The sequence below is a fragment of the Rhinatrema bivittatum genome, chromosome 18 (genome assembly GCF_901001135.1).
Source record: "Rhinatrema bivittatum chromosome 18, aRhiBiv1.1, whole genome shotgun sequence".
Classification (NCBI taxonomy): domain Eukaryota; kingdom Metazoa; phylum Chordata; class Amphibia; order Gymnophiona; family Rhinatrematidae; genus Rhinatrema; species Rhinatrema bivittatum.
The window spans coordinates 41,428,154-41,455,508 of record NC_042632.1 but is presented as its reverse complement, the minus strand read 5'-3'; the positions used below and the strand labels follow the sequence as shown (position 1 = coordinate 41,455,508).

The following is a 27,355-nucleotide window of genomic DNA, read 5'->3' as shown; positions in this document are numbered from 1 at the left end:
CACAGTCAAGATTTTAGATGCAACATCTGCTTACAGAGCTTCAGGACTTTCACATCACATAATATCAGTATGCATAGGAATAAGAACTCACGGATCTTCCACCGGTGTCTCACATCATCACTAGGCCATCTTAATTGTGGGACAAATCTTCCTGGAGTCCCAGCATACTTTTCGAATCTCCTGAGGACCAATCCAGGTCCTTAGGAGCAGTGCCGTGCACTAGGCAAACAGTTATCTGAGCCTGGCTTCTTCAGAGCTGTTCTGTGTGTCTACACCCATCACAGCAGTCGTGAACCAAGCAGACCCTGATTCAAGGCCAAAGGTAACACTTTTTGCCCTAACAACAGCCCTGTATGCTCGTAGAAGGTAAAAACAAAATAGGGAAGAAAGTTATTTATAGGAAGCTAAGATTCCATCCTTAACTTGATTTAATATTGTGCTGAGGATTAGGGGCCAGATATGAGAACACATATAAAATGCATACCAAATCTCAGAAAGGTGATGATAATTATCCAGCAGGGTAGAAGAGAAGCAAGAACACAGATAAAAAGATGCATATCGTATCGTCAGCCTTTGCAGAAGGGCTGCTAGAGATGGTTGCACTAACACAGCAATTTCAGGCGACGTGGTAACCCCCAACTGCAGAGAGAGGACAAGGCAAACCTGTTCATGGAGTCACAGCAACTGGAAACAGACCACAGAATTTAAATGAAAAACTAAGAGGGCTGCATACTTTTTTTTAACAAAAATTTTATTGATTAAAAATATACATTTTTACAATAGCTGTGATAAACATAGCATCAGATCCACTGCAATTAGAAATTAGATCAAATATATAAATATTATAAATACAGTAGATGATTATATAAAACATCTCCATATTGAAATAGCTGAATTAAAAAATTAAAGAATTGTTAGTATTCAACATCATAGTGCCAGATACATTGATGTTAGAGAAAACCTAATTATATATCTTTATATTTGTAAACCGTTTTGATGGCTTTATAATGAAGCCGAATGACAGTATATAAAACCTGATAAATAAATAAATAAATAAAAATATCTGTTTTGCATGGCAGATTATAGCAAGCATTCACATAATGTAGATTAATATAGTAACATGGTAATATATACAGTGGCCATCCACTACCAACCTTCTAGTACCGACCCAATTGGTTGCTGGGGAGTTATAGCTTGTTGGTAACAACCTGACTGGGTTAAAATACTTATTATTGTTGTTGCCTTCATTCCTCCATTTTCTTTTTGGGCTCCTTGATGATGGTATAGTCATGAAGAAAGCCGTGGACCAGCTTGCGGCAGGCTTGGCTGGACACTGTCTCCAGAGCATGCAGTGGTTGGCTCCTGGAGAAAGGGAGAATGTCCTGGATGCAAGCAGGATGTCTGATCTTGGGTGGTTTTCCCATCTGTGTGTGTTTTGAAAGAGTCAAATATCAACCAGTGGGATTCCTGTATTCTTGGGATGCCCATAGTCTTCAGTAAGTCCCATGCAAGAGGGCACTCTATGAACAAGGTTCCTAGCACACATGAATGCCTTTAGAAGCAGGCCACCCTGCAATGTCCCTGTGCCTTGTCTGTGATGTTTAGCTCCACCGTGGGGCAGGTGGCTTCCGGTGAGTTGCTCATAGCTTTCATAGCGTCCTTTGTGTGGCTCAGCCTGGACATGGTTCCTGTTATCCATTGGGGGATGCGCTTTCATTTTGAAAGAAGGCGTTTTTCATAATGAAAAAATCTATTTCTGGTTTGTTCCAAATGGAATGAACCGAAAATAGACTTACTCGAAAATATTTGAAAGTTTTCAGATATTTTTGGTTTCTTACTTTAAAAAAAAAAAAAGGGGGAGGCCCTCCCCAGGCTTCCCCACTGCTGTCTAACCTAATTGGAGTCTCCCCAGGTCCCACCAGGACCCCCAACAAACCCTCACACATACACACACACACACACACACACACCTACAAATAAGCTATGGCCCCTCTGCTCTGCATTGTTTTAGGGCAGCATGTAATCTATCAACCTTTTGGAATCCTGCTGGGTACTTGTGGATTGGCCACTGTTGGAAAGAAGATGCCGGGCTTGATGGACCTTTGATCTGGCTCAATATGGCAAACCTTATGTTCGTAAGACATGGCGTAATATTTGCAGCGTTGCCTTTCCATAGGCAGAGTTGTTACTTTTTAAGTTCTGGCAGTTTTGGTATGGGAGATTTAATTTATTGTAATTATAATCCAGTTTACTCATGACTTTCTGAGGGCCAAGCCCACACCCAACGTGTCTTACCATACGTCAAATCCCTGCGAGTTCCAAGTACCTTTTTTTTTGCAGGGTTTTCTGGCTGGCACAACAACAGGGTATGTAAATATAATATACATGCTACTGTGAAATTTTACCTCGAAAGACTTTACTTTGAATGTCCTGTTTCATGTAAAATATTTTATTATAAACACAATATTTTAATTGTTTGTGGAGAGGGCTGGAGCGGAGAGATTGAGGGGAGGGTGGGGCAAAGCTGTAAGGTTCACTTAAGGGTGCCTAATACCCTTGCACTGGAAACCATACAAATTAACTGTTAAAAAACAAAATCCAGAACAAGGAAGGAGAAGCCCAGTACTCGATCACACAGGGCAGCAAAAAAAAAAAAACTTAGCCCTAGCCCTGACACAGGCAGACAGAGAGAGGACAGCATTGTCAGAGAGTTGGGGACAGTCAAGTGGACTCTTTAGGATACAGCAAGAGAAAAACTATTTTCCATGCACCTTCATGGGAGAATTTCCACGCGAACGGTGGAAAAATGATTTTAAAAAATGCCAATTCCAAAGCATTTTGCCACTTTAAAAATAATGATAGCAGAAAGAGAATTTTGCAGGTTTTATTTGTGTATTTTCTCAGCAATGTGCTCATTAAATTCTTTGTGAGCTGCCTGGCCACATCTCTTTTTAAACCAGCCATGACTCTCCAAGAGCAACCTGGGCTATGCTAGAGATCTTTAGCATTGTGGGTGCTAAATTTGCTGATGTCCCTGGTAACTGAACGTATCAAATTAATTCTCAGCTGCTGAATGTACTAGAGACTCAAGCAAAAGTTTAAAAAAAAATGCAAGCTCTGAAAATGCTGATGATTTCTAAATGTAAAGATGCTGATCCGATAAGGTGGGAAACAATAGGAATCATCAATGTACTGTGCGAAACCTCTCCCCAGCTCACTCCATCCCACTCCGCCACAACAATCCCTGCCCTGCTTTTCGTCTTTCCCAGAGAAAGTGAAAAAAAAAAAAAGAAGAAACCAATCTAAGCATACAAAAACTTCGCTGTCAGGTTGTGGTTTTCTTGGTTTTCCTGAGAATTTATTGCTGTGCCAGGAATTAATTTGTGGATAATCAGAGTCTTGGGATCAGAACAAAATCCATGTGAAGAAAAGAGAAACCTCAAGAATGTCCTAATTGGCAAGGGGAGAGCTCTCCGCCGTCAACTCGACTGCCAAAGGAATGGGGACGAGCTTTATGAAAATATTTTTTTAAACCATTATTGATTACAACACTTTACAAATTATTACAAGTCACTTCTGAATGCTTGGTTTAACCAACCCCCAGCCGCCTCTAGCTTGGCTCAATACCTTCTCCATTTTGTGGAGTGTCTGGACCCCAAATTGACGGGTGAAATATTTTTCCGACTTACATAATAAGCTTTCTTCCTTTTGTTATTTTACCCTGCACTCTTGGAAAGTTCTCCGTTGGATTGAACAGGCCTCAGAATGTGTATCATAAAATTATATTTTAAATACCAAACTACCTTGTGAGACTGGAAAATTGGGCATCTAAATGGCAGATGAAATTTAATGTGGATAAGTGCAAGGTGATGCATATAGGGAAAAATAACCCATACTATAGTTACACAATGTTAGGTTCCATATTAGGTGCTACAACCCAAGAAAGAGATCTAGGTGTCATAGTGGATAACACATTGAAATCGTCGGTGCAGTGTGCTGCGGCAGTCAAAAAAGCAAACAGAATGTTGGGAATTATTAGAAAGGGAACGGAGAATAAAACGGAAAATGTAACAATGCCTCTATCACTCCATGGTGAGACCGCACCTTGAATACTGTGTACAATTCTGGTCGCCGCATTTCAAAAAAGATATAATTGCGATGAAGAAGGTACAGAGAAGGGCGACCAAAATGATAAGGGGAATGGAACAGCTCCCCTATGAGGAAAGACTAAAGAGGTTAGGACTTTTCAGCTTGGAGAAGAGACGGCTGAGGGGGGATATGATAGAGATGTTTAAAATCATGAGAGATCTAGAACGAGTAGATGTGAATCGGTTATTTACTCTTTCGGATAGTAGAAAGACTAGGGGGCACTCCATGAAGTTAGCATGGGGCACATTTAAAACTAATTGGAGAAAGTTCTTTTTTTTTTACTCAACGCACAATTAAACTCTGGAATTTGTTGCCAGAGGATGTGGTTAGTGCAGTTAGTATAGCTGTGTTTAAAAAAGGATTGGATAAGTTCTTGGAGGAGAAGTCCATTACCTGCTATTAAGTTCACTTAGAGAATAGCCACTGCCATTAGCAACGGTTACATGGAATAGACTTAGTGTTTGGGTACTTGCCAGGTTCTTATGGCCTAGATTGGCCACTGTTGGAAGCAGGATGCTGGGCTTGATGGACCCTTGGTCTGACCCAGTATGGTATGTTCTTAAGCATATATTCAGAGCTGGCGTAAACATATTTGGCACCTTAGGCATACCTTCAGTCATTCAAACAACCTCCCCTCCCCCCACCCCCTGACTTTACTAGCGGGTCTTTGCTAATATTGACTCAGGTACAGCGCCCCTCTGGACTTCATGCTGGCAGGATTTTGCCACCCCCCCCCAAAAAAAAAAAAAAATCTTTAGCGCTCCAGGTGACCGCCTAAGTTTGCCTGATGGAAGAACAGGATCCGCAAACATTGGTGTAAAATCAGGGCCCTGCATGACTTTCCACGGCCACGTCTTCAAATTCGGGAGAGGCTGAATAGTCCTGGAAGCTGCGCTGCGGCCTGCGTAAACTTGAGTTGGTGAATCCAGACCAGTTCCTAACATTCGGATGTCCACACCATTATTTATTTAATAGAACATTTTCTATTAAACTGAAACAGACACTACAATGTTTTACTTCTTGTTAAACTTTTTATCTTTCCTCTAACTCTAATCCCAGTTAGAATAACCCCTGTTTTATTGTAACTTTTTCTTCCATGCACTTGTTATACTTTTGTAATGTATACTCTTATGTTTTAGTTATGTACGTTATAATGTATTGCTCACCCCTTGTTTTATGTAAACCGACATGATACGAATTTCCGTGAATGCCGGTATAGAAAAACACAAATAAATAAAAATAAATAAATTAACTACCCTACTACCACTTCGGGGGGGGGGGGGGGGGAATGGAGCAGCAGCGCTGCCGCCGTGCCCGGATGAATTTCCCATGACATCTGATACTGGCGAGGGTTTTTCACCAGGCCCTGCTGGAGCAGCAATTCGCCGTGTTTCTGCTACCACATTTGTTTCCAATTTTGTGAATGTGGTTATTTCCGTAAGCTCCGTTGTGAAAGCAAAAAAAAAAAAAAGGCATTCTTGACTCTTCATGTTGCAAAGCTAATTATAAATCATTATAGCAGGGCTGCCCACAACAAAGTTCTCAGACCCCAAGAATGAATCGTTTGTAATGATTCTTCCCGCCCCCTCTCTGACTCTCACTCTCATTTTCTCTTTTTAGAACAGGGGAGGGGGAGGGAAGAGCTATGGGGGGGGGGTGAGGAGGGGGCTGCTTTTATTTAAAGATGTTTTTATTGGCTTTGAAAGGGAAAATGTCAGTTCCAAGGACTGGTTTTTTTTTTTTTTCCCAGAGTAAGATAAACTCCTGCGTGCCATACATCAGGGCTTGAATGTCTCTCTCTGACAGGACCCCACATTTGTTTTAAAGGCATTTTTTAGGATCCTATCTGATCAGACTGGAAGGGGAGGGGAATAACAGATGAATTTTCGGCAGGGATGAATGTCTCTCTGCAGGACCCTTTGAAGCAGGAACCTAGCACCAGGCTTTGCACGTTTTGAGATTTTAATTTTTTTTTAACAGTAATCATTCTTCTTGAGGTTTGTGCTGACGCTTACAGCAGGGAGAGTGACCCATTGTAAAATTCTTTCAGGGTTCTCATGCAGGTAAAAAAAAAAAATAAAATAAATTCCTTTTCTATTGCCTCTGTAGGGCGTAGACTATTTGACACACAGGGCAAGTCAGGAATAACCCAGTGCTAGGTCCCATAAAGCAGAGCAGTGTAATAGGACAGGAGAAGGAGCAGAGCTTAGCGAGTTTGCAAATCAGGAAAGTCAGAAAATCGAATAGGGGCATAAGGAAATTCAGTTGCTTTTTGGATCTGTCCTGATCCGGCAATACAATGGAGGATCCTTACAAAAGAAGGATCATATGCAATTTAATTAAATGCAAGCTAGTATATCTGTGTAAAAAAATGTCATCATTTTATTGGAATAACTTGAACTAGGTCAAACGCTATGAAGCCGATATTGGGGGGAAAAAAGCTTACTGGCGGATTTTTAAAGCCCTAAGTGTGCCAAAGCTATGGACAGCGTGTAAGTAATGAAATAAAAAATACTAGGCGAGTCAGCGGGGTTTTAAGGGTTAGGGTTAATAGGGTAAAAGGGAGGCAAGTTAGCTAGGGGGGTTAGGAAGTCCTCTCCTTTACTGGGACGAAGTGGGAACGAACTGGGGAAACAGGTAATTGCGTTGGCACGCACATCTACTAAAATCCCCGCCCCACACACACACACACTTACACACTCGAGGCAGCATTTGCGCGAACATGCGCGCATCAATATAAAGTCATGCGCACATGAACACGCATACAGCCTATTTTATAACGGGTGCACGTATACGCGCCTGTTATAAAATCCATGCCCGTGTGCGCGAGCCAGCAAATGTGTGCACCTGGGTCCACGCGCACTGGTCTTAAAATTCACCTCTAAGTTCCTACATTAGCTATCTAAGTTAGGTGCCTATTTTCAGCCGAACTTAGGAACCCAAGAAGTCTATATTCAAAAGCATTTAGTTGACTAACTCAGAAGCTAGCCAGCTAAATGAATATTTGGGCACTGATCGGGCTAAAATCTAGCCGGCGAATAAGTTAGGATGCTAAAATGTAGCCGGCTAAGAGCTGGATTTTCTATCTTCGCATGCCTTCCTGAATCGTGCGGTAACGGGGGGCCAGGGGGCGAAGCGGGGGGGGGCGGGCCTGCGAAAGCCGGAAGCGATCGCACCACCACGGTGTTATCGCTGCCAGCTTTCGCACCCAATAGCGCCACCGTGAAAGGTGGCGCTATTGGGTGTGCTACTGGCGGCGATAAGGGGGTCTTACCTTTTTGCGTGCGATAGGGATCGAAAATGACCCCCCTTATTAGGGGCGTAACTGGGAAGAGTTGAGCTCACTGGATGAATTAGCTAGCTAAGTCTGGTCGGGCCAAAGAGCTGGCTATCCTTCTAAACATTCTGCTCCTCTAATGCATAGTCTTTCAGATCTTGCCAAACGTATCATCTGAGATATATATATATATATATACATATATATATATCAGACACCTAGGACAAATCATACCGAGCACCTGATCCATTTAAGTGGCTCGGCAGCTCTGGGAAGGGAAGGTTAGCAGCGTCAATCCCTGGGGTTCCACAGCCCTCAGTTCTGGCTGCTATTTTTTAAGGGTATTTTTTTTTTTCTTTTAATATAATAAGTGTAGTAACAGATGCGGTTTTCTTATTCCAGCATGGAGACGTGAGAGAATGTACTGCCTGGGAGTCTGTACTGCATGATCTGCAGCCACCCCTCCCCCATCGTCCCTCTCAGCGGTTTGGTTCATTTTCAAGTCAAAATATGTTTAGGTGTCCAAATTTGGAAGCGTGTTAGCTTTAGCAGAAGCAGTGGCAAAGGGGAATTTATCGGAAAACTCTTTGCAAATTTGGGAAACCCAGACCCCCAACTCTTCTTTCCTTGTCACCCTCCCCACGTAACCCCCTGCATCCTCTCTCCTAAACTTTTCCTCCCCTATTCCTGCCTTCCCTCCCCGCCACCGCCTTCCCTTCCCCTCCTCGTTTTTCCCACATCCTCGCCTCCATCCTACTTTCTTCCACTCTCGCTTTTGTTCTCCTCCCTTCCCCTTTGTTCCCTCTTCCCCGTTACTTCCAAGACATTCAACCCCTTTGTCTCCTTTCGTTTCACCCCTCCCCCATTTTCTCCTTTGACTTCTTTCCTTCTTCTCTCATTTCCTTTCTCCTCTCCTTTGTGCTCTCTCTCCCCCTTCTCTCCTTTGCTTTATCTCCTCCTTTCTCTCTTTGCTTTGTCTCCCTCCTTCCCTACTTCTCTCTGTCCCCCTTTTCCTTGTGCTCTCCCTCCTCACTAGTGGGCTTTCTTTCCCCTTCCCTCCCATCTCCCTGTGGTTGCTGTAAAACAGTGGGGGCAATGCAAAACGCTGAGCAGTTTCCTAATGCACAAGCTTTTTTTTTTTTTTTAAACTCCTGATATGGCCTAGAATGCATGTTGATGGCCCTATTAGTTAGTCCCGCATGATACAGAAAGCAAAATATGCAGCGAAGCCGCACATTTTACTTTCAAAAATTAACGCTTTTCTGTACATCTTCCGATTTAATATCATAGCGATATTAAGTCGGAGGCCCCAAAAATAAAAAAAGACATTTTAAATGTGCCCGCAGCCCGCGGGTCGGAAGACAGACGCTCAATTATGCCGGCGTCCATTTTCCGAACCCATCGCTGTCAGCAGGCTCGATAACCAATGCAGGAAAAATTGAGCATTGCTTGTCAAACCCGCTGACAGCCACCGCTTCTGTCAAAAAGGAGGCACTAGGGACGCGCTAGTGTCCCTAGCGCCTCCTTTTACCGCTGGCCCTCATTTGAATATTTTTTTTTTTTACTAAATCGCGTGCCCAGAAGAGTGGCCTGTGCTCGCCCGCTCTCCCGCGCTTCTTTCTGTATCGGCCTGTAAGAAAGCAGGAGGTAATCCAGTGCGGCCCTCGGCACCGAGGAGTAATACCTAAAGCCACCATTAGCATGGGATTTCCCTGCGCACATTTCTTGTGCGCAAAACTCCTTGCTGTGTTGGCAGCAGAGGTCGCACGTAAAAAAATGTGCGCAGAACTAAAGGTTAAACTGCGCGCAGTGCTGAGTGTCACCTTTTGGCATCGGTGGGGTTCATGGGCAGTACAGCGAGAATAGCTGCAGGGTTAGGAAGTGCTTCAATCAGATTATGCCACTCCCAGCTCGCCCCACAGCCTATTGGTTTTAAGCACTTCTGATGATAACCAACAGGCCGGGGGGGTGGGGGGGGGGTGCAGAAGGGCAACACAGGAGAGAAAACTGCTTCCTGGTCTCCCCCCTGTGGCTGCTTCTGCTGTGCTGTCTGTGATATTTGTGTTGCGTTAGGGGGAGGAATGCCACTGGTGGGGGGATAGTTTGACAGGGCCCGTGAGGCTGGGAATTCACCCAGAGAGTTCCCAGCTATGCCCACGCTGCTTCTGGGCCCTGAGTCTTTATTGGTTCACTGCGGACATCAGCAATTTTGCTAGACCCCCCTTAGCCATGGCTCCCTTGCTTTGCAGGGGCTGTGAAAACGTCCCTTACACTGCTGTGCAGAAGTCAAAATGCTATGGTCCGACAACAAAAAAAAAGAGTACAATAATGTGATTATTGTATATTTGCTTAAATGTTGGTTTGTTTTTTTTGTTTGTTTTTAAAGTAAAATACAAGGATCCCAAATGAGGCTAAAGCTATCTGATGTCAGTTCATGCCACGTCTTCCGGGGTCTGTGCCACCAGAGGGCAGAGCACGGAGCCGAGCACCTTTCATCCAGTCTCCAAAAGAGGAGAAAGCTGCCAGTAGCCACCGCACGCTGCAGACAGAGAAGCCAGCGGGAGAGCACCTCGTTCCCGAGCCGCGGCAATCCCTCACTCCTGGTCTCATCATTGAGGCCGGCCCACAGATTTCCCAATGCCTGGAAATCCAGACCTGCCCGGAAAGTAACGGATAAGCCAGAGAGCTCTGTTCAGCAATAAGACCCGTGCAGACCACATCTGTGCGCGTTCTCTCCTTAACCCTGGCCTGCCTGAGCTTCTGTTTTTCCAGTACCGAATTCCTGAATCTCTTTCCCCTGTATCGTTCCCTGACCTGTAACCCTCCATGCCCAGAACCCTCCTCTGCCCCATTCCAAGGCCAAACCACCCTTTTAGAAGAAGCAATAATAATGATGAGTCTTTCTCAGACGGGCAGTGATACCGGTAAGCCTGCAATTGCCCTTCTGTGTCATTTCTAAATTGTGCAAGTCTGGGAAAAGAGGTTATTGGGGGGTTTTATTTTGTTTTCCTGTACTGCCAATTTTGATCAAACACAGAAGAGTTTCAGAAGGCAGGAGATGTTATTTCTAGGCTGTGGTTATTATTGCTAATGAAGATACCTTGAGAAAAGGTGTTGATAATCTCAAATATACTTAGGACAGAGCTTTGCTGGGCATGAATGAGTAACCAGTAGACTCAAAAGAAATGAACAAACTATCTCTTCAGGTGAAACTCATTTGTATTTTCTCCTTATCTTCACTGTGGGTTTGGCGCTGTTTGTCTGTCTAGAAACAAAGGGAACTAATCTGGCCCGTTGACTCGGGGACAGCGCGGCCACGCGGGAGGCTTGGAGTTCGGTCCCTGAATGGGGCTTTCCTGCTCTCTGGGCTTCCCGGGGCCCCAGAGATGCGGCAGAGCCTCCCCCCTCCCCCGGGAGGAGGCGAGAGGGACTCCCAGACTTAGGTGTCCATGCCAGCTAGGCCCAGGGCTGTCACTGCAATGGCCGGTTCCGCGCCGTGAGCGGGCTAAGAAGGCAGCGGGGAAAAGCACCAGGCGCGGTGGCGAATGAAGGCTCAGGGAGGCAGATCCCAGCACCGGGTTCAGCTGGAAGTCTGAAGGGAGTAGAAAGAAACAACCGGGCCATAAAAAAAAAGAAAGAAACTGGCGTGCCTGCTTCTCCCAGTCCACACCCCTCCCGTTTCTCTTTATCATCTTTGTGAGCAATATTGCGGAGGAAATAGAGGAGTAAGTTAGTTTGTCTTTCTGCAGATAGCTTGAAGATCTGCAACCAATTGGACGCCTCTAAGCGAGTGATGGGAACTGTAAAGCTAAATGAGTTTATTTAAGGCCCACACCGGGAGTATGGCCTAGCAGTTAGGTCAGGCTAGTATAGAATAGAGCAGTGTTTTTCCTCAACCACCAGGTCCGTGGACTGGCATCGCTCCCTGGAATCATCGCTGCAGCTCTGCGGAGCAGGAAGATAAGGGAGGAAACGAGATCTGTCCCGCAGCTGCAACGTGGCTGCGCTGCACCCTACATCCACAGCCACCCGAGGCTTCTCCTGTGGACCTTCATTGTCTTTATGTCCCGAGGCCCCGCCCCCCCATCTCTAGGAGGGGAAGCAGCTGCAGCCGGTGTGAGACTTGAGTCAGGCTCTGCCCCATTCTCATGCCCCCCCCCCCCCCCCCCCCACCTTTCACACAGAAGCAAGGAGAGGGCAGGGCCAGCAAGAGGCCTGAGAGAGGAGCAAGAGTCTGACTCGGTCTCATGCTGGCTTGTGAACGTTCAGCTACAGTTACGCCGCTACCAGAGATCAGGCCTCGGGGACCGAACCCAAAATGGGGGAAAAAGGTTCACTGGCTGGGGATATAATTGTAGGAACGTTGGCTGGCAAGGGAGGGAGGGAAAGGGAGGGATTTTTTATTTTTCATTTTTTAGACTACGTTTTCCTTAAACTGGCTAGTTGCGTTCTTAAAATGACACGGACCAGTTGCAGGGCTGGCACATGAGAGCAAAGAGCTGGTGGGGGAGGGAGTATATCCTCCCCCTCTAATTTTCTGAGGGACTCCCCCCCCCCCCCCCCCCCCCCCCCCCCATTCTCAGCAGCACTGGTAGCCGGTTCCTGGCATCCTGGAATAGAGGAATGCACCACCTATGTCACAGCATCCCTGTCAGTGGCCACTGTACTGGTTTTCTCCTGCTCGTGACACACACACACACACACACACCCCCTCCGGTATCTATGTGGATTTTTGGTTTGGATTTAGAGAGAGAAGGAGTGCTTCCTTTCAGTTGCCGGAATTTTTCAGAATAAAAGCCCAACGTTTTGGCTGAGAAACTAAAAAAAAAGAGAAATTCCCAGCTGACACCCAGTGGTTGGTAAGCCATCTCTAGTGATTTTTGCAGTGGAGTACTATGTGTGACTCTTTTTGTTCGGAAGGAAGCTTTTATCCCATAAAGAGAGAAGTTTCTTTGGTCAGTTTGGTGTCCCTTAGTCTAAAGGATTTTCCTTCCTTGCCATCCTGGCAAAAAGAGTGACGCAGAAGTAGTGGATACTTAGACAGCATCCTCACAGGGAGGAGAGTGTCAATCTGAGCTAACCGTTCTGCTCGGTTAAGGAGGTGCCCGCAAGGCAGAGATGTTCGAGTGCCCAAGAACAAGCATATGGATTCCGGGTGTTTGGATGGGGAGCTACACTGGAAGAAAAGGAGACGGTTTTGCTCCCCCCGGAGGCTTCATATTCCCTTCATGAACAAAGAATGGAACCTAAGGGAGAGATCACAGATTCACTATTCTGCATTTCTTTAGGGAAGTTATCTGAAAGAGACTTACACCGAGTGCTCTTTCATGCGTGAGCTAATCCATGGGTCAGGTTGTGTTGGAAGCCCAGCTTTGGGGACAGCTTGCTTACTGGGCACTCCCTAAGGAGACGGGCAGTAAAGCCTATGGCTTCCCCCTTAGGGAGGAGCCTCCCTCTGGAGATCTGAAAGAAAGGCGATAGCAGAGACCTAGCCCCGGTATTAAGTGTAACCCCCGTGACTCGCTGAGGAGAGGCCAGAGTACGGAGGTCACACTAACACTTGCACGCCTCCTCATCGCCAATCCCGGGGAACACCCGAAGCGGTGAATAAATAAATGCCAAAGGCTCAGGGCGCCAGAAATTGTAGATTCTAAGTAACGCGGGTGGCAAACGCCAAGAAGTCGATAAGGAGGCCTGTCCGGGTAATGTCTGAGTTACTCGGACGAACCCTGAGTTTTGAATTTCCCACACCACCAAGCGCCTACATTTTACCCGAGTAAAATTTAGGCGAATGAAAAGAGGCAAGTTGGGCGCCATTCCAAGGGCGTGACCAAAATCTCATCTTTAAGCAGGTACGTTCGGCGGCAGCCTTATCCAGCAAAGCGCCACTGATTATCTGCGCAAAGTTAGCCAGCTAAACTCAGTGGTCTGCTGAATACGGGCCCCCCCCCAATCTTTGCAGACCCCAGACCCTCACATATAACTACAAAAACAAATGCCACAGTAAAACATCCACAAGCACCGCCATACCATAGCCGACCTAGCACTAGCGTCAGTGACCATCTACTTTAATGAAAGAAGAAAAAGAAGCCTGGTCAGGCATCCAGCATTGTGGATGGCCGAATGTCTGTCCCCCCCCCCCCCCCATGTATAGACATGGAGGAGTAGCCTAGCAATTAGAGCAGCGGGCTATGAACCAGGGAAACTTGCGCTCATATCCCACTGCTCCTCCTTGTGAACTCGCACAAGTCACTTCGCCCTCTGTTGCCTCAAGTACGGGCTTATATTGTGAGCCCACTGTGGACAGGAAAATACCTTCAGTCCCTGAATGCGGTCCACTTTGAAGTGGGTTAAAAAAACAGAACATAAGTTAATCATTCCTTACCTGTATCAGCATACTGCCTCAATGAGAAGCAGAACAATTGGATTTGAAATCGTAGGTAGGAGTGGCTAGAAGACGTTTTTAGGCTTAAATATATTTATAAATTGCAACAACAAAAAAGCAGAAATAATAATGACAGGAAAGTAATGATTTCTGAACACCTCATGTCAAACTTAAGAATTACAATTTCTAATTGCAAGATTCATGTAGGAATGCTGGCTTGATTCCAGAAGAGAAGGCTCTTGTTACTGATGTGCTGACTCCTTTCTTATTTGGCTCTGGCCACTCTGTGTTGCCTCTTGCGAGAGCAATCTTTTCTCACTTTCAGTCTTTCAGCCCAACCGTAACAGCTACTCCCCAACTCTGGAAGTGGGTGGAGGAAGGGGGGAGGGGGTGTCTATGCCCCGACCCTTCAAACACCCCCACAAAACGTGCCCAGGACTTAGGAAACCCATAGAAGAGAGCAGAAAGGGAAAGGAGAGAAATGTTTTTAAAAAACCAAAAAAAAGTTAATCAAGCAAGGTGAAGATGAGCAGGCCAGAAACGGCCCACCCGGGTGGAGGTGGCAGGGGCCAGCGCTGAGACAGATTTTGGATGTACCGGGGACAGATTTGGTGAGAGGTCAGATGGAGGACAATGAGGTACGAAGGCAGGGGGATCCGGTGTTGGTTTGCATGTGGGAAGTTGAACTCTCATCTGTCCAGGGTGGTAGAAAACCAGAGGAAAAATCTCATCTGGACAGACTGCATGGGCCAGTTGCTCTTGATATCTTGTTGGTTTTTTTTTTGTTTTTTGTTAATTTCGCTGTCCTCTTTTTTTTTTTTTAATTATTAGATTCAAGAAACGTAGAAGATGTCGAAAGAAATGCATTATCGGGTCAGCTCGATCTGCCCATTTGTGCCTGCCTGCTGTACTGTTGTAGGTCTTACTGGATATGTGGTTGTCTTCTTCTTGGCGGAACATAGGTAGGTCAACCAAGCTAAATACGATGACTGCACTGATAAATTTGGAATAAGCGTTTGGAATGTACACAATACGCTGCCAGAGAGAAATACAGGAAATGTAATACGGATTGCAGATAGGGTATCGGCAGCAGACAGCTCACGCACAGCCACTCCCAGGCAATCCCAAGATTAACAGGACTGGCAAGTTTGATTCAAAGGGCACAAAATAATGAGCTCTCTCCCCAGCAGCAGAGGAGCTCAAGGCTGGTTTTCTATGAAGCCCTTAATTGCAACTTTCTTTCCTGCCTGTGTTTTGCACGAGTCTCACCCTAGGAAAAATTACAACATTAAGATAATGGTACTACTTTACGCTTTCTGGGACGCCAGGGTTTTGTTTTAAAATATTATGCTTCTAGGAATATTTTTAACAGGTCCCAAGACTATTCTTACATACTGCATCATCATTTACTGATTTCTATTACTGTTTACTGTGTTGATTTTTCCCATAGTAAATTTACCATAAGTACAGGCAGTATAGTGAATTACTATAGTTAACAGTACCAGAGCATTATCAGGTTACCAGCTGAAGTTTCTACAGAAGCATTGCACATTACCCTGCTATCTGGACCTATTCTTTGGGATCCTTCTGCGTACTTGTGACCTGGATTGGTCACAGATGGAGACAGGATACTGAGCTTGATGGACCTTTGGTCTGACCCAGTATGGCATTTTTTATGTTCTTACGTAATAGGGGCACTGACACCACTAGCAGCATAAAGAACCAGCATGGCTTGGCTACTGAGAAAAAGTAAGACCAGAGTACAGCTGGTTGGCCTAAAACAGAGAGAGAGAGAGAGAGCAAGAAAAGTACAGGTGTGAGTGAGAGAAGGAGGGAGTATACGGTATATGTATGATAGAGAGGTATACAGGCTTTGTGAGAGCAAGGGACGTAGTATGTGTGAGAGAGAGAGGGATGGAGAGTGTGTGTGTGGTGTATGTTTGTGAGGGGAAGGAGAGATAGAGGGCGGAAGGCTGTGTGTGAGAAGGAAGGAGAGAGAGTGAGAAAGGTATAGGTGTGAGTGAGAGAAGGAGGGAGTATACAGTATATGTGTGATAGAGAGGTATGCAGGTTTTGTGAGAGCAAGGGAAGTAGTATGTGTGAGAGAGAGAGAGAGGGATGGAGAGTGTGTGTGTGAGAAGGAGGGAGCTAGAGAGAGGGGAGAGAAAAGAGCATCCCCCTAATTTTTTTGCCTCTCCTCCTCCTCCTCCGCTCTGCAGGCTGATCCTTCAACTACCACCACAGAGAGAAGCTTCCTTCCTCCTGCACAGCATTATTGAGTCTCCTGCTTGCAGCTATCATATGGAAGGGTGTGGAGGGGAGGGTCAGTGGTACCCTCTTGAACACTGTGCCCTGTGCAGCCACACAGGTCACACATCCCAAAAGCTAGCCTTGGGTACAGGATAGAGGTTGAAATTATTCTATGCACAAATCAAGAGTGTGATCTATGGTTGATCATATTTGATGATCTCAAGGTGGCCAAAAAGGTAGAGAAGGAGACATCAGAAGCTAAAAAAAAAGATGCTTAGGTACATAGGAATGGCCAGAAGACCTCATTCTGGAGTCCACACCTTCAAAAAGGTATAAACCAGATGGAGTTGGTCCAGACGTTGACTACTAAAATGGTCAGTGGTATTTGTTGTAAAACCTTATGGGAACAGACTTAAACATCTAAACGTGTAACCTAGAAGAAAAGCAAGATAGAGGAGATATGATAGAGACATTCAAATACCACCAAGGTATCAAGGCAGAGGAGGAGGATCTCTTTCAACAAAAAGGAGGCTCTGGATGAGGGTGGGATGTGGGATAAGGGTGAAAGAAAGTAGACTCAGGAGTAATCTAAGGAAGTATTAATTTACAGAGAGGGTGATGGATGCATGGAACGGCCTCCCAGTGGAGAAAATGGAGACTATCTGAATTCAAGAAAGCAGAAATGTCACAAAAAGCAACACATTTTCATCTGGTTTTGTTTCTGCATTTCAGCATGTGCATAAATGCAAAAATGAAATAAGAAAAAAAATAGTAAAAAAACCAAAACAAACAAAACAAAATTTTTATTGCCATGCACACCCTTATTGCCTGGTGACTACATTTTTCACCTCAGAGGCTACCCATCAGTCTGCAATTACATATCACATAGCAGGCATCTTTCTGTCAGATAAAACCAAATTGTACCTCCTAGTGAGGAATCATGGGCTTTCCAATAACTGCCGTTTCATAAACAACTGATAGGGCAATCCACTTTCTCAGAAAGTCTTTTTTTTTTTTTTTAATAATTTAAGTTTTTATTAGAATTATAATTGCATAACAAAGTATTATCAAATTCAACAGTACAACACTTTTCAACTCCACAAACCTGTCTGCAAATCTAACCTCTCCCTTCCTTTCCACTCATCCCCTGACCCATCCCTAAGTGCAAGTCCCTGCAAAACACGTTCTATTCCAGTGTTGAATCATTTGCCAAATTCCCCCCCCCAAAAGCTGGACGTTTATTCTTCCTTTTTACAATTAACTTCTCCATTTGGTACATGCCCCTTAGCTGCTTGTAGAATAATACAGTACTAGGCACAGAAGATTGTTTTCATTGTGCAGCTATCTCGCATCCTAGTTGCTAAGAGTTCATTGTCTATTCATTTGCTTTATTTTATCGACACCTCCTCCACCTGAGCATTCAGAAAATATCTTAGAATGCAACTCAACCTTTTACTTTTCTAATATCTAGTGTCATATTTTGTACTCTCTTCCAAAAGGAACAATATAGAAATGACCTTGTGTGTCTCGGATTTTCAGGCTGTCACTCGAGCACTTTCCCTTTTCATTGGATGTTTTTATATTTGCCCCATACAAAGTCTGTATTTTTTTTTTTATTCTTACTGTTTTGATTGACTCTTCCCCACAATGAGCCTGGCAGCAGCCAGTCGCCAACAGAGCAGAGCTAGTGTCCACCTCAGACTGAGTATCCCAGCAACATGCACTTAATAAGAATGCAAATTAGCTCATCTGCATATTTTCTGGAGTGGGGAAGGGGGTGTTAAAGTAGAACTTCTTCGAATTGTTAGCGCTACAAGATTTGTGCTTGTTAGAAGGCAATGGCACCACAGCGATTGTTGTAACAGAGCCCAGCTGATGTAAACGGAACGATTTTCCTTAACAGTCATGTGATCAATGACATCCTGCTCCTTTCACCTAATAACGGTGGCAATAAGGGCCCGCATTATGGCAAACCTGTACCTGTGCTGCGGCCTTTGCTCCAGTTCTCAAAGGGACAATATGAGCATGCCTTCCCTCCGGAAAATTGTCCTGGGAAAGAGTGAGATTTGCAGCTGAGATTTGCAGCTGCAGCTGCTTTTTCAGTAAGCACTTTCTCCATACCAAATAATGCAGTGAGATATGAAAATGGAATTTTCGTGCACGGTTTCCTTCCCCCCCCCCCAACCTGAACACAGGCCGGGCCTGCCACCTCCTTACCCAGGGTAAAAGTATCGCATTGCTGATCCACGTGCATACTTTCGCCCAGCTATGGGGGTGGGCAATATCCAGACAGCCAGTTCAGTCAGGTAACAGGCACAGAGTATTTAGAGTTCATTGGTGGCAGTATGAATAAGAAATGGCAAGCAGCACACTGCTCTTTCAATGAGCTTACATCTCATCGAGGTCATAACGAGTAGATGAAATGGTTCTCTCCATAGCGCCTGGATTGAATAGGAAAGTGCCACAGAAAACCTGCAGCATGGAAAATTGTAAGGTTCGACTGCAGTGGTGTTCTGACTGCATTCCCCAGGCAACGCAACTACAGCCTTGCGTCGACGGAAGTTCTGCTTTAAACTTGGACTCAGACTGGAGCCACTTCCTCGTTCAAAGGGAAGGGAAAATTGCTTTGCATTTAGAGCCCGATTTTCAAAGCTGTCGATGTGCGTAAAATACGATTTTATGTGCCTAAATGGCTGTTATAAAAAATGCACGTAACCCCATTTCACGCGTACTTGTTCACGTACTAGCCACAGGCATTCTGGGGAGGCAGTGTTGGGACTTGAGCGCATATGCTTTTATTTTCACAAGATAAAATTTCGCCTTGCGAAGAGCAGAGATAACTTGGTGCGGGCTATTTTGTAAGTGATGAAGGACACTTATCCAAGCATTTTCAAAGTAAACTTATGTGCATAAGTTTGCTTTGGAAATGTGGGGTGAAGTCTGCGTTTACATGTTATACACACACACACACACACACAAAACACAGCTATTAAATTACCCTCCCTATTGCTCTCCACTGCTTTTTTTCCTTCTAAGTGTTATTATGACCCGGGTAGGCATTACTAACCAAAGGCTTCCTCTCTGATTTTTCAAACAATGATTTGTTCTTCTAACATTCCTAATATTTTCTAAGTAAGACTTTTAAGTGCTTTACAAGCTACCACCTCAGACATAGGCATGCAGTCACATCTGTGAAAGATGTCATGCAACTTTCGGTGTTTGGACACAGAAGGCCAATACAGTACAGTGCGCTCCGACGGAGCGCACTGTTAACCTGCCATTGGACGCGCTTTTTCCCTTACCCCTTATTCAGTAAGGGGCGGAAAACGCGCGGCCAACCCGCCGAACCTAATAGCGCCTTCAATTTGCAAATGCATGTTGATGGCCCTATTAGGTATTTGCGTGCAATTCAGAAAGTAAAATGTGCAGCCAAGATGTACATTTTACTTTCAGAAATTAGCGCCTACCCAAAGATAGGCGCTAATTTCTTCCGGCACCGGGAAAGTGCACAGAAAAGCAGTAAAAACTGCTTTTCTGTGCACCCTCCGACTTAATATCATGGCGATATTAAGTCGGAGGTCCCGAAGAGTAAAAAAAGTTAAAAAAAAAAAAGAACAAAAAAATTTGAAGTCGGCCGGCGGCTGTCGGGTCGAAAACCGGATGCTCAATTTTGCCAGCGTCTGGTTTCTGAGCCCGTGGCTATCAACGGGCTCGAGAACCGATGCCAGCAAACTTGAGCGTCGGCTGTCAAACCCGCTGACAGCCGCCGCTCCTTTTGCCCGTTTCTATTGCCGGGCCTCATTTGAATAATGTATCGCGTGCACAGGCAAGTGGCCCGTGCGCGCATGGGCAAACGGAATAGGCCTAAGAGAGGGCAATAATAAAAGCCACATCTGCAGGTAAAGCAGGTATGTTCCTGCAGATATGGACTCTTTGATTACTGCCCACCTCAATGCGTGGAAAAGTATGGTCATTGCTCAATGACACACTTACTTTTACAACTGCATACTGTGCAAGAGTTCCTTGGGTCAGGGAGAGCGCAGACTACACAACAACACGTGCAGTTTTGGAATAAGCAAAACTTTGCAGGTTATTTACGATGGAAAAAAAGTCCCCATAGACAAAGCAGGCACAAATCTCTGCGGGCAATTTTTCTGGGGACAATAAGCAAACCCGGGTAGTTTTGCTTTGATTATTGGTATAAAGCCCGCGGGTAAAAGTTACCCCCGGGGGTTTGTAACAATGCAGGTAGTTTGATCATTTACCCCGGTGTGACAGCCTATGGATAAAAGGAACAATATATTTATCAGCCTTACAGACTTGCAAATGAACAGATTGCAAAACTGGGGCATGGTCAATGTGAATCCTGAGCTCGTGATATCCGTGTGATTAGCATTAGACAATCTCCTGTCATCGAAAGAGTTAAGCATCACAGCTCTCTGCCTTTTTGGTCTCTAATGAGATATTTCCCTGGTAGGCAGGAATGTCATTGCCTCTGGCAAGGATGTGCTCACGTCTGCTGCATCTGTGGACTCCTCTGTATTTATCGCTAGGTATTCTTGAGCCTGTTGAGCATAACTGTATGTTTGGCAAGTTCTGACTAGCAATTTACACATCTAAATTCATCTCCCTTTCACCTCCCAAGCAGAGCCCAGTGAGAACAGATCAGAGCTTCCTAAAGAGGTGTTCTGTATTCACTATATCAACAAAAAGATGGGCGTAAAGTTAGGATTTTTTTGGGGGATTCGGAGTGTGTTAAAACCTAGGAGCTATGAATTCTGAAATAAAGAGCTCATGGATATTTAGATTCAACAGCCTTTCCTTCTGAATCAAATGAAAGATAATCAGATGGATCCTTCCTTCGTTTTCTCCTTCGGAATTTGAATCCGGTCCAGGGGCTAGGCTGGACTCCAAGCTTACCATGCATAATCAGATCTCAGCTACTGTTCATGCTCTATTTTATTATCTTCGTCAGGCATGTCAATTGCGGCCTTTCTTAGAGAAAAAAAAGCATTTTGAGACGATTGCTCATTACTGATTCTGGATCACCTTGATTGCTAGCAATGCTTTATGTTTCCCTAAAGTGGGAACTTAGATGAAGCAAAAGAGGGAGAGACGGCAAAACAGGCACAGAAAACTGTATGCCACCCACATAGAGTTGATAGCCAACATCCAGGTTGGCCAGGACTCACATAATGAGTTGAATTCACTCCCCAAAGCATTTGTTATGAGGAAATAGTCGACTTTGCCTTGCTCCTCTGTACTATCACCCCCACCCCAAATCGCGCATGACCTTTGAAAGATACAAATATCATACCTGCCCCCAAGGGCTACCTCCACCCAAAGGTTGGCTACGTTTAGTCTAACCATTTAGAAACTGAAAGGGGGGGGGGGGTGCACACCCACACATACTCTGAACGATCCGAAAAGCTCTGCTCTTTAAATTAAAATATGTTCAGAGCTATCTTAAGAATTACAAGTCTGTTAGAAGTGAAGCAATATAATGGACCATCATAATAAGCATTACCGGTCTACGACCTTCATTGCTTTCTCAAAATAAGATTCTGTTTCAGATCTGAAGCAGAAACTTATGTCGGGGGATAGTTGGGATTACAATACAAGAAAGCAAAGAGAGCAAAGATAAGTTGATTATCATTTTATTTACATAAAATTATCTTTAAAAAAAATACACACCTTATTGGACCAATGATTATTGAGAAAGCAATGAAGGTCGTAGACCGGTAGTGCTTATTATGATGGCCCACCATACTGCTTCACTTCTAACAGATTTGTAATTCTTACCATTTTGGACTAGTGCAGACAATTTTTTGACTCTTGTGTTTAATTGTCAGAACTACCTTAAGACATCTTGAAATGGTTACTTTTCAGCAACTTAAAAGATATTTGAACTGTGAAAGACCCCAGGAATGTACCTAAACTCCTTTAGATTTGGTTATTCAGAGGTTCATATTCAACGCGTTTGTCCAGCTAAGTTTGGCAGTTAGCAGGACAAACACTAGGATTTGAAAATCCTGCCGGTCTGACTGCCCCCGACATAGCCAGCTACATTGTTATCCAGCTGCAAACATATCCAATTATGTCAGGCGAGGTCCGGGAATTTTCCAGTGAGGAGCACAGATATCCAGCTAAGCCCGATAGCTCTGATTTTCAAATTATCTAGTTCATGTGACCAGCTAACTTTAGGACAGCATGGAAGAAAATCCTAAAGGACACCGGATAAACTTATCCAGCAAACCTGGATATAGCCGGGTAAATTCAGTGGTGTGCCCGTACCATTGAATATCCCAAGCTAGCCAAATAAACTTATGTTTATCTGGCTAACTTTGCCAGCCAGCCAGTGGCAAAATATGGACCTCTCTGTATACATATCTGAGCTGGAGCTAGAACTAAGTTATAATAAATCACCAGGTAGCTATTATATAAATACATATCCAGAATTTAACCAAATATGGATCTGAGCAACCCTGAGTAGGACTGAGATTTGATCGGAAGTAGTGGAACAGGCCACAGAATGACATCCAAGGTTTAAAAATAAGCCAACCCTGAAAATACGCCTTGCACAATCCTTTTCCCCACTCTTTATCAACTCCCGAATTGTGGGTGTTTTTAGGTTATTTTCCATGCACGGTTAATACAATTTGTGGTGACCATGTCGGATTTCTTCCACAGACAAAGTTCCACAACTTAACAACCACAGCTTAAAGCCGCATGCGCGCCTTTAAGCTCCCTCCCGCAGTCCTGAAGTTGTGGTTAAGGACTGGAGTGGTTTTGAGAGAAGTGAACATCAGCTACAGCAAGGACTCCATCAGCAAAGAGTGGGAATAGTTTCTGAAAGATCGAGGGGGGGGGGGGGGGGGTCATATGATTGCCCTTTACGTGGATGCTTCATTTCTCTGTGAATGGCTTCAGGGGCTTATGTAACTGTAAGTGAGTTCTATCCCATGGGCTGAAGCCCTTTTGGTGACTTAAGTGCTGTCGCTTGTCACGATGCATTTTTCCACAAATGTATGATTTTTCAGGTTTGCATGTCTTTTTTCGATCTCTCGGCTCTCTAAGGGACATCATGTCAGTTTCCCTTTGACTGTTGCTGAAAATCCGTCTGCTCAAATTCTCCAAAGCCTGTTTGATGGGAGGACATGCTGACAGCTCCTACCTCTCTGATGTTCGTACCTTGATGTCCTTCCTCGTACATATATTTTTTTTTCTTCCTTATAACTGGGGCTTCTATTCATGTTGGCAGCATTTACATTTCCCTGCCTTGAAAAGGAAAATTGCACAATCAAGAGACTTCAACAGGCTCCCTGTGTCTCCTGACCTTTTCCTTCCCAGTATCTACCAGTAAATACAGCCGCCACTACTCAGGAACCGTTGCAATCTCCTCTGTGCCTCAGCTCCTCTATTCCTTGCCCCTGTAATATGCATGTTGCATTTCTACATACTTGAAGATACATGATAAAGTGCAATGCCAGATAAGTGACAGATACCAAATAGATAGGGAAACGGGCCCTGGCTTTATTCAGCTCTGTTCCATCAATGTGTTTGCTTTCCACAGCCTTTTCTAATTGAAGGTAAGAGCAGTTTGCTCTTTTTATTTTTTTTTTGCATGACTAAGCAGGAGATATGTCTGCTACATGGCTCAAAAGGCTCCATTCATCCACAATCCCTTTGGCCTTCAGCCGTCCAGAATGCTGCCTCAGGAGCCTGGCCATCTTTGGCCCTACTATTGACGTACCACCTTAAAAAATATAAAGTATAGGGCTGGCCTGCTCAGTGGCAATGCTGTGCAGCACCATGCCAGAGACCATAGCTCATCCAGGGCTGGGGATGCTGCAAGGGCAGTGTTCACAGCCATCATACAGCAATGCTTAGGTTTGCTGGGTGACTATTCTAGTAATAAATGGATATTTTGTTAACTGGTTTATGACTTAGCCTCCCTAGTGAAAGTAGGCTTGATTTAAGTTTGTCCAGTTTGATATATTGATGTATTGTTTTGTATTAGTTTTTATATTAATTTATTTTACTGATGTATTAGATTAATGGTGTATGGGGACCGATTCCATAATAAATATTTTTATGTACAAACCCTGAAGGCACTTAGTGCTTATTCAATCTGAGGTTGTTGGACCATTTGTGAACACCATTGCAACACACCTGCTCCTTGCTATTCAGCCTAGTGTGTTTGCTCAACTCTCCACATTTTTTGTCTGGCTTTGCTTTGTTTTTTTACTGAAAACATGTATGATCAGAATAAAATAAATTTTGGAACAACAAATAGATGTACCTAAAATTATCAAACTCAAAATACGATACATGAAAATAGCAAAATGAGCCAGTAGTGAAATAAAACTTCTAAATTACAGATATACCCTACAACAGGGGGTCTCTACCAGGTCTTCAGGACACAACTAACTAGTCAAGTTTTCAGAATATCCACAATGAATATGCATGAGATAGATATGCATACAATGGAGGTAGTGCATGCAAATCTATCTCATACATATTCTTTGAGGATATCCTGAAAAACAGGTCTGTTTCTGGCTCTCTAGGACCAGAGATGGCCACCCCTGTTTTATATTTTATGCTCTGACATGCAATCTATTAGCACCTTTTGTACTGTCATAGGTTTCTTATTATAGTTTGTAGTTTTAGTATCCATTTTTGTTGCACTGTTATGTTTTTGATGTATTATCTTTGACTGTATTGTACTATTTTTTACATATTATTACTACTTGCTTTGAGCATTCTATGGAAAGGTGAGCAAAAAATCAAATTAAATAAATGCATTCATTTATTTAAAAAGGTAAAAGAGTAACAACAGATCTCTGGCTTGATCAGAACCCTGCAACAAGTCATAGTTAATATGGGACCAGAACACAGGGACCATAGGACACCAGCTGCATAGACTGAAAGGAGAGATGTAGGGAACAAACCACATGGGGAACCCCCTGTTTCAGAGGAAAGGAGACATCAGGACACACAGCTTTCAGAGCTGCACACACTCCTCCAGATGAGGCCTCACCAAATCTTCAGTGATCAACCATGTTTGGAAAGAAAGCAGAACAAATGAAGCAAACACTTTGCATTTGTGATGAAAATTGCATATATCATGTCATGCAAATAGTTTAATTAAAATACTGATTTTTTTTTTTTTGCACTTTGTATCCATGCATATAGGAGAGTTTCAAGCTCGGGGGATCTTCGGACAGAGCTTTATTAATGCTGGGTAGTTAGTCTGAAACTGCTGCCAAAACCTCTCCCAGAAGATTGTGTTGGCCACTGTAAGGATCTTTAATTGGCATTAAGTGACGGAGACAGGCAGTGCTGGTGAAGTGGAAGGCATAAATCACGTTCAGATGTTGGCAAGCTGCATTTCTCCACCAGCGTTCTGTAAACACTGAGGATTAGTTTTCTTTAGAGGATCCTGCTGCGCCCAGAATTTGCCAGTCAATAGAGTTTGCATGCCTCGGAAGTAGCTTCAAGCTTGAGATTGGTTCCGACGTGGACGCTTGAATGTAACATACACCAACATGCCACTGAAACGCTGAAAAGAAAGCGTAGAAGCATTAAGAGCAATGTTTTACCGTACAAATGATATGAGCATGAACAGTACACTGTAACCAGCAGGAGAATATGGCTGCTTTCTTGTTACTAGTGACGCTCACAATAGTGCTGTGTAGACAATATTCCAAGAGATAAAATGTGGATGCTACCTATTTAATTTGTACGTAAGTAGTCACGGGCTCTAGTCTAATTTGCAAGCATATATTTTTTTTCAGATCTTGCACTGGATTTGCCAACATAGGCCTGACTGCTTTGATGGTGCTTTCTCTTTTCTTTTGCCCCTGCTGAGGTCCTTGGCACCGGTGTTCAAAAACTGTAGAGGCACATGGCACTGAAGTCAACATGAAGACAATATATGAAAACTTTTGTTTCCCTTTCAGAGTTCTCAGTGATTGCCATTGCAACCAAGGACCCCAGATCGGATAAGAAAATGAATTATTTATTTATTCAATAGATTTATATTTTGCCTTTCAAGTGCTTCAAAGCTGATTACCCTTATATTTATGTTTTCTTGTGACACAGATTTCAGCTTTCTACCTAAGAGCCTAAATTTGGCTTCCAGAACCTCCCTCCCACATTTTCCTATGTCATTGGTGCCCACATGTACCACAACAGCTGACTCCTCCTCAGCACTGTCTAAAATCCTATCTAGATGACGCATGAGGTCTGTCACCTTCACATCAGATAGGCATGTTACCAGGGAATCCTCACGCCCACCAGCCACCCAGCTGTCTACATTCCTAATAATCGAATCACCAACTATGATGGCTGACCAAACCCTTCCCTCCTGGGTAGTAGCCCTGGGAGACACATCCTCAGTGCGAGAGGACAATGCACCACCTGACAAGCAGGTCCTTGCTACAGGATCATTTCCTGCCGCATCAGGTTGATGCTCTCCAATCACGAGACCTTCCTCCTCCAAGGCAGCACCAGGGCTGCCAGTCTGAAGTTGGGACTTGACTACTATGTCCCTGAAGGTCTCATCTATATACCTCTCTGTCTGCCTCAGCTCCTCCAGGTCTGCCACTCTAGCCTCCAGAGATCAGACTCGTTCTCTGAGAGCCAGGAGCTCTTTGCATCGCATGCACACATACAATTTCTCACCAGTGGGTAAAAAGTCATACATGTGAGACTTGATGCAAAAAACTAGAAGGCCCCCTTCTTGCTACTGGACTGCTGCCTTCATCTTAAATTTGTTCAGTTCCTAGTTAAGTTTTAGGTTTCTATGGAAGTAGGAATGCGTACAATTAGGATCCTTTAAATGTATTAGTGTATTCACTATATATCTGGTAGTGACCTAAAAGGGAATGATCAAACTCTTGATAAGGTGTGGGGAATTTCTGAGTTTAAGTTAAAAGGCACATTTTTTTTTTTAAGTGTGAAAGTGACCCTGCCTATAAATGTAAGCATAAGCTAGGGGTGGGTGGGAGTGTTGGAAAATTCAAACACACAAACGTATGTTTGTTGCCTGCCTTTCTGACTACCTTTTTCAAACAAAACACACAAACACACTAAATAAAATACCACAATAGTTTACTTCTTCCCAGTACATTTAAGTTTTAAAAAATTTCTCCAAGCAGTACTTACTGATTCTTTCCAGCCACCAGCAAGGTGATCTGCTCCTCTCAGTGCTCCCACTGGAGCACTGAGAGGCGAGAAGGAGGATTTTGGAGTGGGTGGCTGGGAAGGGAAAGATAGCTGGAGATGATACT

General features: G+C 44.2%; 1 long non-coding RNA gene across 1 annotated transcript; it reads left to right on the top strand.

Moving 5' to 3' along the window:
* The first annotated feature begins 14,640 nt into the window (after positions 1 to 14,640).
* Positions 14,641 to 25,795, top strand: LOC115079937. Its single transcript, XR_003853455.1, has 2 exons — positions 14,641 to 14,773; positions 25,257 to 25,795. It is a non-coding gene; the product is annotated as an uncharacterized LOC115079937 (long non-coding RNA).
* The last annotated feature ends 1,560 nt before the right edge of the window (positions 25,796 to 27,355 follow it).